Here is a 14,294-nt window from a genome sequence, read left to right on the forward strand (position 1 = left end):
CAGAACGCCATGGCATATTACATCATGCTTAAACATGACTCGGAGCACATCTCTGACCCATTTCCCTTGGTTCAGTATGATCACCCACTGAGGCATCTTTCCACTGTATCTTAAGGATGCACATCTTTTCTGAAAGCCAAGTCTAGTGGTTTTACAACAACAACACAGAGTTGATCCACCGACAGTGTGAGAGGTAGTCTTTAAATGTCACGCTGTAAGATGTTCATACCATCAAACACAGGGCTGCCAACAAAAAGGTAAACCACAGAGTGAAGTAAACAATCGAGTCATGCAAACAATCGAGTGAGGTAAACAAACAATCTAGTGATGTAAACACGGAGCGATATAAACGCGGAGCAATGTAACCAATAGGGCGATGTAAACAATAGATTGATGTAAACAATAGAGCGAGGTAAACAATAGAGCGAGGTAAACAATAGAGCGAGGTAAACAATAGAGCGAGGTAAACAATAGAGCGAGAAACAATAGAGCGAGGTAAACAATAGAGCGAGGTAAACAAGAGCAACGTAAACATGGAGCGAGGTAAACAATAGTGCGAGGTAAACAATAGAGCGAGGTAAACAATAGAGCGAGATAAACAATAGAGCGAGGTAAACAATAGAGCGAGGTAAACAATAGAGCGAGGTAAACAATAGAGCGAGATAAACAATAGAGCGAGGTAAACAATAGAGCGAGGTAAACAATAGAGCAATGTAAACATGGAGCGAGGTAAACAATAGAGCAACGTAAACATGGAGCGAGGTAAACAATAGAGCGAGGTAAACAATAGAGCGAGGTAAACAATAGAGCGAGGTAAACAATAGAGCGAGGTAAACAATAGAGCGATGTAAACCATAGAGCAATGTAAACCATAGAGCAATGTAAACCATAGAGCAATGTAAACAATAGAGCGATGTAAACAATAGAGCAATGTGAGGTAAATAGAGTGAGGTAAACAATAGAGCGAGGTAAACAATAGAGCAATGTAAACACGGAGTGAGGTAAACAATAGAGCGAGGTAAACAATAGAGCAATGTAAACATGGAGCGAGGTAAACAATAGAGCAATGTAAACACGGAGTGAGGTAAACAATAGAGCGAGGTAAACAATAGAGCGAGGTAAACAATAGAGCGAGATAAACAATAGAGCGAGATAAACAATAGAGCGAGATAAACAATAGAGCGAGATAAACAATAGAGCGAGATAAACAATAGAGCGAGATAAACAATAGAGCAATGTAAACATGGAGCGAGGTAAACAATAGAGCAATGTAAACACGGAGTGAGGTAAACAATAGAGCGAGGTAAACAATAGAGCAATGTAAACATGGAGCGAGGTAAACAATAGAGCGAGATAAACAATAGAGCGAGATAAACAATAGAGCGAGATAAACAATAGAGCGAGATAAACAATAGAGCAATGTAAACATGGAGCGAGGTAAACAATAGAGCGAGATAAACAATAGAGCGAGATAAACAATAGAGCGAGATAAACAATAGAGCGAGATAAACAATAGAGCAATGTAAACATGGAGCGAGGTAAACAATAGAGCAATGTAAACACGGAGTGAGGTAAACAATAGAGCGAGGTAAACAATAGAGCAATGTAAACATGGAGCGAGGTAAACAATAGAGCAATGTAAACACGGAGTGAGGTAAACAATAGAGCGAGGTAAACAATAGAGCGAGGTAAACAATAGAGCGAGATAAACAATAGAGCGAGATAAACAATAGAGCGAGGTAAACAATAGAGCAATGTAAACATGGAGCGAGGTAAACAATAGAGCGAGGTAAACAATAGAGTGATGTAAACTATGATGATGTCAACAATGGCGATGTCAACAATGGCGATGTCAACAATGGCGATGTCAACAATGGCGATGTCAACAATGGCGATGTACACTTGGAGTGATATGAATAGTGCAATAGGCCACATGAATGTCCATCATTCAGTCATTATGTATTGTGTCTTTAGTTTTTTTATTTGACCCCCTGATGGGATGATAATGTTTATCTAATCTAAGGATTGATATGTCCCACCTGATTTCCTTCCTATATAGTGCACTTTGTAGGGAATAGTGTGGCATTTGGGACAAAGCCATTGTATAATCGTCTTAGACTACCCACGGCGGACCGTCCAATGACACACCCCTCACTTTCATCAACAGTGGCCCAGGATGCACCATATCTCCTATATACTGCACTATTTATATATGGGCCTGGTCAGCAGTAGTACAAACACTGGGAATATGATGAAAAAGGGAGAAAGAAGAAAAGCGAGAGAAAAAGAGAGAAACGGAAGGAACATTTCTAGTTCTTCTCTGTAGGAAGAGAGATCAAATGAGGCTTTAGAGGGGCGGGGTAGGTCAAATGAGGCTTTAGAGGGGCGGGGTAGGTCAAATGAGGCTTTAGAGGGGCGGGGTAGGTCAAATGAAGCTTTAGAGGGGTGGGGTAGGTCAAATGAGGCTTTAGAGGGGAGGGGTAGGTCAAATGAAGCGCTATGGATGAGGGGTAGGTCAAATGAAGCGCTATGGATGAGGGGTAGGTCAAATGAAGCGCTATGGATGAGGGGTAGGTCAAATGAAGCGCTATGGATGAGGGGTAGGTCAAATGAAGCGCTATGGATGAGGGGTAGGTCAAATGAAGCGCTAGAGGTGCGGGGTAGGTCAAATGAAGAGCTAGAGGTGCGGGGTTCGCTAGCAACACAGAATGCTACAACCAGCAGACTGCAGAGTCATCAGCAGCTGTTTGCTACGGCAGAGCCCAGTGAGAGTGATAGGGCATGGCTACTCTTCCTCCCAGGGGCTGTGTACAAGTAAACGGTGTGTGAGTCCCTCCAGGGAAGAAAGTGTGTGTGTGTGTGTGGGAGCAAAGTCAGAGGAGCATCCATCTTACTCAGCCAGGGTTGTGTGGCGTTTCCTCATATCGGCCAATGGTTTGTTGTGTGGTTCATGTATTGTAACGTAGATAACTTGGGCCGTAACATATTTGGGGCTCATCCAGGATCAAGGAAACTAAACAAGTAATTTGTCAGATGTTTATCAGGCACCATTACTGTGCATGCTCCGGTTTTAAGTTTCTCTTAGGTACAGATCTAGGATCAGTGTCCCCTTGCCCAATTCGAACCTTAACCATAAGTGGGGAAAATGCAAAACTGACCCAAGATCAGTATTTTCACTCAAGAGCTAGCGTGCACGCTATCCAGAGCAGGGATACCTAACAAGGCGGTATGGCTCACAGAAAGGCTTGGTTCACTTCCTGTCTCTCTCATTCCAAAATGTCCCTAAACACCTCTAAAATCACATGAAAGAAGAGGTTCTAATAAAAATGGTCATGTGCTTTAGTTTCTGAGTGGCTGGAAACACCAGAGGCCCTGGCTTTTCTCATGCCTCTGAACGGAGGACTCAGTCATCACATGCCTGCAGCCAGATAGTGTTCCCATCTGGGTTGGTGTCATTAATGTGTAATGAACTTCCTGTAAACATTCCTGGACAAGGAGGCAATAAGGTCAGCAGCACAGCTTGTACTTGCTGTTAGTGTTCTGCTTTCAGAGGCTGGTGAGGGGAGGACAGCTCATAATGATGTCTGGAATGGAGGGATCGCAACATTATCAAACACATGGAAACCATCTGAAGGACTCGTCCTGATGTGGCTTGTAGAAAGACATTTCTGACAAAGTGTCTTTCATTTGGTTAATCAGTAGCGGTGCTGCTCGCCAAAGTCAAAAAAGCTTGTTATTTTCGCGGTTAATGTCCTCGGTGTTATAAATAACTTTGAGGGCATGCTATATTTTCTGGGAGATTGTAGGAGTCATGTGAGAGAGAGCGAGAGAGTGGTTTCTTAGGGACTGGAGAGTGCCAGCGGGTGAGAGTGTTAGATTGATGTACATTCCCCTGGCTCTGCTGGTCAGGTTTCCACCCCCCGCTCCGATTGAATGTTCTGAACGCCATGTTGGTTGGGGGCCTATCGACCCTATCTATCCCAGGATCCTTTGCTCAGAGTCCTGACCACTTTCCACTGCTTCCTGTGGTGCTTCCTTTGTCTATCCATGCCCACTTGGGCGTGATGGAACACTGGCAGTGGAGCCTGAAAACACACCCCATCCAAGCAGCAAGACTCCTTCCCAAATGGCATCTTATTATATTCCCCTTAAGTTAACACTGTCAATGTTTCGCTATACTGTGGGAAATGTGATCGAATCAATGTAATTAGTCACTTTCAATGTAATATTCCGAAAATAAATAAATAAATATGCAAGACTTAGCATGCAAAATTAACTGTGCAAGAGATGTAGTTGTAGGGAGAGTGCATTGGAGTAGGATTCTATTGCAGTATGGCTCAGGCCCTTACTCTACATAGACCTGTGCGCCATAACCAATCAGAACTGCAGTAGGACTACATGCAAATAGCCATTGCCATATATGGATCTGTGCCACTCACTTTGAACTGGACTGTTTTTTACGTGTTAAAAGGGGAAGTGTTTTGAGACGGTCTTGAATGAGCTAAGTGACCAATAAGCAAAAGGTAGTATAATTTGTAATAATGGTATGGGAATATGAATATATTTTAATTTGTAAAGTGGTTTCTTGCATCAAACAACATTTTTACTCACCTCCTTGTCTGAAAGACAAGTACATTAAAGAGGGTACAGCCTCAGTGTTCACAGTAAACGTGCGCCGGAAGTTGCACAGAATTTTCACAACGTTCAAGTTTGCACTCAGTAGACAGGAGGCACCTGATCCTAGATCAGCTCTTCTACTGTAAGAAGCTTGATACATACGGCTCCGTGAACACCTCCCAGGACCATTCTGTGTATGTGGTCTAACAGGACATTTAGAGCTGTGGTAGCGACCTCAGAAGGCCAAACAAAGCAGACAGACTGTGCCTGAGGTCGCTAGTTAAACGCTAGTCAAAAGCCACCCTCAGCAGGTTCATGTGCTTCCAGACTACCGCTGTCAGCCTCGTGAAAAACACACTCAAGAAGCTTCTCTGTCAAACATTAGACAAATGGATCCACATGGGTCAGCGATCCACACGACTGCAAAGTCAACACTCTGGCACCGCAGTAAGGCAGGAGAGGTATTGGAGCCTGGTCAACACCACCAGACTAACCATTTACATCAAGCCTGGTCAACACCACCAGACTAACCATTTACATCAAGCCTGGTCAACACCACCAGACTAACCATTTACATCAAGCCTGGTCAACACCACCAGACTAACCATTTACATCAAGCCTGGTCAACACCACCAGACTAACCATTTACATCAAGCCTGGTCAGCACCACCAGACTAACCATTTACATCAAGCCTGGTCAGCACCACCAGACTAACCATTTACATCAAGCCTGGTCAACACCACCAGACTAACCATTTACATCAAGCCTGGTCAACACCACCAGACTAACCATTTACATCAAGCCTGGTCAGCACCACCAGACTAACCATTTACATCAAGCCTGGTCAGCACCACCAGACTAACAATTTACATCAAGCCTGGTCAGCACCACCAGACTAACCATTTACATCAAGCCTGGTCAACAGCACCAGACTAACCATTTACATCAAGCCTGGTCAGCACCACCAGACTAACCATTTACATCAAGCCTGGTCAACACCACCAGACTAACCATTTATGTCAGCAGGTACAACAGGGCAGGGATTTTTTTTAAAGCCTAGAAGGCAGGGAACGTCTAAAAGGCTAAACTGACCTCTAAAGTTAGAGGTCAATATAGTCAAGGCGAACTCTAAAGCCAGATAATAGTGATTTGGAAAGGTTTGGAGATACAGAAGTGCATCCACTATCCAATGATCTCTCTACCCTTGTGCACACACCTATATTTCTCTGCAGTGCTTTACAGTGAGAAACCAGTGGAAGAGCAAGCATTAAAGTAAGGGATGTGTTCTCTTCATGGGAAATTACAGATATCCTGTTGGTGGAGGAGGGCTGGGGCCTGGGGAGAGGAGGGCTGGAGCCTGGGGAGAGGAGGGCTGGAGCCTGGGGAGAGGAGGGCTGGAGCCTGGGGAGAGGAGGGCTGGAGCCTGGGGAGAGGAGGGCTGGGGCCTGGGGAGAGGAGGGCTGGGGCCTGGGGAGAGGAGGGCTGGGGCCTGGGGAGAGGAGGGCTGGGGCCTGGGGAGAGGAGGGCTGGGGCCTGGGGAGAGGAGGGCTGGGGCCTGGGGAGAGGAGGGCTGGAGCCTGGGGAGAGGAGGGCTGGAGCCTGGGGAGAGGAGGGCTGGAGCCTGGGGAGAGGAGGGCTGGAGCCTGGGGAGAGGAGGGCTGGGGCCTGGGGAGAGGAGGGCTGGGGGCTGGAGCCTGGGGAGAGGAGGGCTGGGGGCTGGAGCCTGGGGAGAGGAGGGCTGGGGGCTGGAGCCTGGGGAGAGGAGGGCTGGGGGCTGGAGCCTGGGGAGAGGAGGGCTGGAGCCTGGGGAGAGGAGGGCTGGAGCCTGGGGAGAGGAGGCTTGAGGGTCTGACTCAGGTTGGCTTGGCCACTGAGCAGGGGGAAGGGCTACTCTCCTGATTTACAGCCGGTGTAGAAAAGCACTGACAGCCCCCATAAATAAAAGCACTCAACACACGTGACAGGGAGGCCCTCAGAGTCACCGACACACAGCCAAGATACTGTCCACAGCCAAGATACTGTCCACAGCCAAGATACTGTCCACAGCCAAGATACTGTCCACAGCCAAGATACTGTCCACAGCCACCATCAGAGCCAAGCACCAGTCAACAAACACAATAGACAAAACACAACTAAGGACAAAGTAAAAACAATTCTCTGTTTGACTTTGACTGGACATGGCGGTTCTGTACCATTATATCAAATGACATTTCAACGTCCCACACAATGGTGAGGAACAAAACAAGTTGAACAAAAGTTGACTTGAAATGTCTCGACAAGCGCTGACTCAGTGAACTCCTGTCGAATTTGAATAATCTCTCACTGAGAAAGTCCAGAAGTGGGAGCTCACTTTAAAACGTTGAGAAGAGCTTCCTGACTGTGGGGGCAGGCCTACACAGGAAGTCCAGGCAGGGCCAGAAAGAGACAGATAGGTGTTGGCACGGAGGTGATGGAAGTAGTACTTCATCTCAAATCGCACCCTATTCCTCACGTAGTGCACTACTTATGGCCAGGGGCCATGGGGCTCTAGACAGAAGGGAATAGGGTGCCATTTCAGATGCAACCTGGGACTGCTCATGGCCGTAAGAGAGAACTGATGGTGTGTGGTGAGGTGTCAGCAACAATCTCACTCCACACGTCTGATAACCCAGAGGAGAGCTATCACACAGGGGACAAGCCGTGGAGAGCGAGCAGAGAGCTCCACGCTGTCTACTCTGAGGAGGGAGACAGAGATGAACTGGATATTAAGGCCTCACGCCAACAGGGAGGGATGCTGGCGAAGTGGAAATTGGGGATGTGCCTGAAACTGCCTTGCGGAGGAGGTGATGCATCATCGACCTGCTTCCCAGGGTGATAGATTTAGGTCATGGTGCCTCGGCTGAGAGGTGTTGTCCGTGTTTCACGGGCTGTGGGTGTCAATCACTAAATGGCCAATGCTACCAAGGACAGGAGTTATGAGTTACTGTTAGGGACTGTACTTACTAGCATGGCCAAATAGTGAGGACACAGTTATCTGGATGTATTCCTAGCTTGGAACAGTGTTTATCAGATTGTAGACAGAGGCATGTTATCATTGACCTCAGAGCAACTGGGACAAGGCGGTGGAGGAAGCGAAGTCAGCCCAACATGGTGGAGCAGGAAACCCACAAACAGACACAGTAGCTCTGGGAAAACCAGGCTAATCTAGTACACGCCAGCTAACAAACCACAAATGTCTCTTTTCTTATATCTGAAATGAACCTAAATATGTCAGGCCTCTTGTTCAGGGTTGTGTTTATTAGGGCAGGCAGCGGAGAATGCTTGAAAACAGTTTGCAACAGGAAACGAAAAGGAACGTTTCTTATTGGAGAAGTTCAGGTAGTCCCTCCCTGTTTCAGTACGTTTTCTTCCGTATGGTGTATGATGAACACGAGTTACGACCCAGGCTCTGGAGAAGGTGGAAGGGGAGACCAAGAGGCCAATGTATAGAATATCCCTCCCTGTGAGACGGGGGTCAGTTCCTCCTCCGGTGTTCCATCTTTTATGAGGGACGAGCGGAGGGTGGTGTCTTCAGATCAACACCCGCCGCCATAGGGTGCCTGGTGAGGCTCTGAGGTGAAGTTCCCCCTAGGTACAGATCTTGGATCAGCTTCCCACTCCCCAATCCTAACATTAACCAAGTGTGGGGGAAATGCAAAACTGACCCAAGATCAGCATATAGGGGCAACCTTACCTTAATCCGCCACCTAGTGAGACAGCCTCGCCATTTCCTGGACTATGGAGGGACCTCAAAGAGGGAGAACAACCTCCCAGGTGGACCGTCTCAGACCCAGAATAGACTAGAGTTTCAGATCTGCTGGGGGTCCAATGCTGGGGGTCCAGAGGGAGAGGCTCAATGACAGTCTGGAGATGACAGACACGTCCACCCTGGAGGTAGAGGGTGATGGGAGGGGCTGTAGCGATAAGAGAGAGATGAGGGAGGAAGAACTGGAGGAGGTTGAAGCGAGGATGAACAGCCATGGAAGACAGAGGGAATGACAGGGGGATGACAGAGGGTATGACAGAAGGGATGTGAACAACAGAACAAGGCCTGGATTCAGGTGTCTATGACGATATGGACATTTTGACAGGTTATCACCTCTGGACTGTTGAGCTTCCTCTGCTCGCATTCAAGCTCATATCAAATGCAAACTGAGATAATGGCTTGATATCCGTCAAAGGCTTCCTGATTCTATCCCCTTGGTTCTCGGTTCTTTCTGATAATTGGTTTGATTGTTAACTCTCACAACAAAAGGCCTGACGTAGCTGGAAACATCAGACAGGAAACTTCACACCAAAACCCCATCTCACCACCTGTTTCTGTCTTGCACATAGTACGCCCTTTAGCTGAATGTAGAGGAGTGCTTATAGACGAAGCAGTTGTGGCTTTGCAGAGTTAACACAAGATAGGAATCAATATAAAGTCCTAAACTGCTATATAGACTTTCAGTTAAAGTACCACCCATCCAGCTTCAGCAGAGGACACATTTCCTCTGGACATTTCTGTATGACTTCAAAATGGTTTCAGAAGCCTATCTTGGGTCTGTGTTTACTACCGCAGTTATATGGTCACCGTCACAACCCTATTGGTCAGCAAGAGCTCTGCCAGGTCACCGTTACAATCCTGTTGGTCAGCAAGAGCTCTGCCAGGTCACAGTTACAACCCTATTGGTCAGCAAGAGCTCTGCCAGGTCACCGTTACAACCCTATTGGTCAGCAAGAGCTCTGCCAGGTCACCGTTACAATCCTATTGGTCAGCAAGAGCTCTGCCAGGTCACCGTTACAATCCTATTGGTCAGCAAGAGCTCTGCCAGGTCATCGTTACAATCCTATTGGTCAACAAGAGCTCTGCCAGGTCACCGTTACAACCCTATTGGTCAGTAAAAGCGCTGCCAGTGCTGTCACCCAATCCAAAGACACCCTACTTTCAGAGAAGAAGAGTCATTTGACCAATCCCCTTACGCTCCCAATCAATGTACACAGTGCAACCGGCCTAATGCTAACAATCTGATGACACACACTCAGACCCAGACTGTTCAATGGTAGCGTCCTAAATGACACCCTATTCCCTACATAGTGCCTATAGACACCGGTCAAAAGTAGGGCACTATATTGGGAATAGGGTGACATTTTGAAGGTAACCAATGTCTCTGCTGAGCCAAAACTACCTCCCGGTTGGGTCTTAGCAGCAGCCATTGCTGGGAAAGCACTAATGAACGGAATTTGTGAGTAACGGAGACCCCAAAACTACTTCCTCATGGTGATAAACTCCTTATAAAGTAACTGATTGACACAGAGTAAATAGTCTTCTAGATACATTCCAGAACTGTGTGGACAACAGTTCAAATTAGTGGATTCGGCTATTTCAGCCACACCGTTGCTGACAGGTGTCTAAAATTGAGCACACAGCCATGCAATCTCCATAGACAACCATTGACAGTAGAATGGCCCATACTGTTGTGGCTGCTTTGAGTGATGTATTGTTGTCTCTACCTTCTTGCCCTTTGTGCTGTTGTCTGTGTCCAATAATGACTGTACCATGTGTTGTGCTGCTACCATGTTATTATGATGTTGTGTTGCTACCATACTGTGTTGTCATGTGTTGCTGCCTTGCTATGTTGTTGTCTTAGGTCTCTCTTTATGTAGTGTTGTCTCTCTTGTTGTGATCCCTTTTGCCTTTTGGTAGGCCGTCATTGGTAGGCCATCATTGGTAGGCCATCATTGGTAGGCCGTCATTATAAATATGAATTTGTTCTGAACTGACTTGCCTAGTTAAATAAAGGTTAAATATAAAAATACTGAAGAGCTCAGTGACTTTCAACGTGGCATCGCCATTGGATGCCACCTTTCCAACAAGTGAGTTCGTAAATGTCTGCCCTGCTAGAGCTGCCCCAATCAACTGTAAATGCTGTTATTGTAAAGTGGAAACGTCTAGGAGTAACAGCGGCTCGGCCTCGAAGTGGTAGGCCACACAAGCTCACAGAATGGGACCGCTGAGTGCTGAAATGCGGAGGGAGTAAAAATAGTCTGTCCTTGGTTGCAACACTCACTACCAAGTTCCAAACTGCCTCTGGAAGCAACGTCAGCAAAATAACGGTTTCATGAAATGGGTTCCATAGTCGAGCAGCTGTACACAAGCCTAAGATCACCATGTGCAATGCCAAGTGTCGGCTGGAGTGGTATAAAGCTCGCTGGAGCAGTGGAAACCCGTTCTCTGGAGTGATGAATCACGCTTCACCAGGGGAAGGCCCTTTCCTGTTTCAGCATGTCAATGCCCCCGTACACAAAGCGAGATCCATACAGAAATGGTTTGTCGAGATCGTGTGAATGAACTTGACTGGCCTGCACAAAGCACTGAGCTCAACCCCATCGAACAACTTTGGGATGAATTGGAACACAGACTGCGAACCAGACCTAATTGCCCAACATCAGCACCAGAACTCACTAACACTCTTGACTGAATGGAAGCAAGTCCTTGCAGCAAATGTTCCACCATCTAGTGGAAAGCCTTCCCAGAAGAGTGGAGGCTGCTGTGGCAGAAAAGGGGGGTACAACTCCATATTAACGCCCATGACTTTGGAATAAGATGTTCGACAAGCAGGGGTCCACATACGTTGTACCTGGGAGTATCTCGTCTTATAGATAGTTCTGTAAGGTATAATACTCTCTCTGTTTCTACCTTGCTTCCATGACCCTCGCTAGTAAACAAGCCACAGGGAAGCTCAGGCTATGATTAATCCACAACTTCTTGGCAATCAGTTCTCAGCCCAGCAATCCCCATTCAGCATTTCCCCAACAGCATACAAAGGAAATGGACTGAACAGAGTGATGCTAACGTTGCTACAAGATAACACTGATAACATTGTTAGCGCACAGCTGTGCTGTCCAGATGACAGGATAGTATCGCTGTTAGCTTCAGATGCTAGCAGGGTACACATACTAGCATGCTGAGCACTCTTCCAAGTTTGTGATCTGAAGGCAGTCAGTGTCCACACAGTCATCAACAAACAAGCAGATACAGTGGAACAACTCAACTCCCCATGTTCAGTAGCAAAATAATAATGACATTACCAGTGGAACAACTCAACTCCCCATGTTCAGTAGCAAAATAATAATGACATTACCAGTGGAACAACTCAACTCCCCATGTTCAGTAGCAAAATAATAATGACATTACCAGTGGAACTACACTTCTCGGTATGTGGCATACAAACTGCAAACAAAGAAAGCAGAGGAACACACCCACTGATATATCAATCCAAGACAACCCAAAGCTTCCGCTAAGCTTCAACCTCCTCCACCCACTGTTCTTTCTTGTGTTTCTTTGACAGAAAGGCAGTGTTAGTTTTGCTCTGAGAGAGGAGAGGAAATGCATACCTTGTGACGGCTGCCTGGCGGTGACGTGGCTGCTGCTACGTGACAGGACTAGCCCTGGTATGACCAACAACTGGGCTCTCTCACACACACTGGAGAGAAGGGGGGAGAGGGAACGAGAGACAGCGTGCTGGAGAGCACAAGTCCCTCCCTCTCTCTCTCTCTCTCTCCTGCTACCCTGGTGAGCATTCTGTTCTGTCTTTTGCTCTCTCGTACACACACACACCCCCTCCTTCTCTCCCCCTTGTTTATTCTCCCTCCTTTTATCTTCCTGTGTATGCTAGCTCTCTTTTGAGAAAGCTCCTTTGGTTTTCCCGCAGTAACTCTGATTCTCTCTAATGTATCCCTTTTGTCGGTTGGTTTGCTGCCACTCATGCACACACACAAAATCAAAACAACACTGTCTCAGACACCATGTGTCTCTGTTAATTCCAAGCCTTTCTGCACCAATAACTGCCAAGCAGCCCACCTGATTTCCCCAGACATCAAAAAGCAAAACCAACACCCCAGCAAGCGACCAATGGAGACACAACAACCGACCATCACCATGTTATTCCAGACTAGGTGTTCAGCCTCGCTTCAGCCTCATTAATGCTTCCGTTTTCTCGGTTGCTGAGTCAAAGACCCAGCAGGGAAAACAAGTTTAGATGGGACGATGAGGGGACATGGAGGGGAAGTGGAGGGGACATGGAGGGGGCGATGAGGGGATGTGGAGGGGACATGGAGGGGGCGATGAGGGGATGTGGAGGAGAAGTGGAGGGGACATGGAGGGGGCGATGAGGGGATGTGGAGGGGATGTGGAGGGGAAGTGGAGGGGACATGGAGGGGGCGATGAGGGGATGTGGAGGGGATGTGGAGGGGACGTGGAGGGGACGTGGAGGGGGCGATGAGGGGATGTGGAGGGGACATGGAGGGGACGATGAGGGGACGTGGAGGGGACGATGAGGGGATGCGGAGGGGACGATGAGGGGGCGCGGAGGGGACGATGAGGGGGCGATGAGGGGATGCGTAGGGGACGATGAGGCGATGTGGAGGGGACGATGAGGGGACATGGAGGGGACAATGAGTGGATGCGGAGGGGACGATGAGGGGATGCGGAGGGGACGATGAGGCGATGTGGAGGGGACGATGAGGGGACGATGGGGTGACGATGAGGGGATGTGGAGGGGACGTGGAGGGGGCGTTGAGGGGATGTGGAGGGGACGTGGAGGGGGCGATGAGGGGATGTGGAGGGGACGTGGAGGGGGCGATGAGGGGACGATGAGGGGACGATGAGGGGGCGCGGAGGGGACGATGAGGGGGCGATGAGGGGATGATGAGGGGGCGCGGAGGGGACGATGAGGGGGCGATGAGGGGATGATGAGGGGGCGCGGAGGGGACGATGAGGGGGCGATGAGGGGATGCGGAGGGGACGATGAGGGGAAGATGAGGCGATGTGGAGAGGACGATGAGGGGACATGGAGGGGACGATGAGGGGATGTGAAGGGGACGATGAGGGGATGTGGAGGGGACGATGAGGCGATGTGGAGGGGACGATGAGGGGACATGGAGGGGACGATGGGGTGACGACGAGGGGACGTGGAGGGGACGATGAGGGGACGATGAGGGGGCGATGAGGGGATGCGGAGGGGACGATGAGGGGGCGCGGAGGGGACGATGAGGGGGCGATGAGGGGATGCGGAGGGGACGATGAGGGGACGATGAGGGGGCGCGGAGGGGACGATGAGGGGGCGATGAGGGGATGCGGAGGGGACGATGAGGGGATGTGGAGGGGGCGATGAGGCGATGTGGAGGGGACGATGAGGGGACATGGAGGTGACGATGAGGGGACGACGTCTTAAGTGGTTTCACAAAGACAGTGTGGCTTTCCTCTCCTCCCGATACGTTTTCATTTGCCAGCAATGAAGTGATCAATGGGGCAACTAAAAAAGCCAAAAAAGAAGTGAACTTGGAAGAGTGCCTACTGGGTTAAAGGAAAGGCTGGTCTAGACGAGCCTCTGGAGGAGCGAGTGAAGCAGGTAGAGGTACGGTGGACAGATTCAACCATGGTGAATGCTTAACTTGGACAGTGAAGGCCCTGTTTTATTTTATTATTCTTTAAAGGGGATCGGAATTTCAAGGAGAAAAGAGACAGATAGTAGGAGCATAGACAGATGGCCTAACGTGGTCTGGTGTCAGGGGCTTAAGACCACACTGAAAGCCACGTTTTGAAGTCAGGGTTACACTGAAAGCCACGTTTTGAAGTCAGGGTTACACCGAAGGCCCTGTTTTGAAGTCAGGGTTA

At 48.6% G+C, this 14,294-nt stretch overlaps 1 protein-coding gene across 5 annotated transcripts in view; it reads right to left on the minus strand.

The window, feature by feature from the left end:
- The window catches only part of LOC109878700 (oxysterol-binding protein-related protein 8-like), a 152,917-nt gene that overhangs the window by 82,046 nt on the left and 56,577 nt on the right, over positions 1-14,294 (minus strand). Inside the window, exon 1 of one of the 5 annotated variants that reach the window (XM_031821436.1) lies at positions 12,014-12,095. The exons of the other annotated variants lie outside the window; for them this stretch is intronic. The gene's annotated coding sequence lies outside the window, so the exon portion shown is untranslated. Of the gene's footprint in view, positions 1-12,013; positions 12,096-14,294 lie in introns of those variants that run through there. 5 annotated transcript variants of the gene reach the window in all.

The sequence above is a fragment of the Oncorhynchus kisutch genome, unplaced genomic scaffold (genome assembly GCF_002021735.2).
Source record: "Oncorhynchus kisutch isolate 150728-3 unplaced genomic scaffold, Okis_V2 scaffold3975, whole genome shotgun sequence".
NCBI lineage: Eukaryota > Metazoa > Chordata > Actinopteri > Salmoniformes > Salmonidae > Oncorhynchus > Oncorhynchus kisutch.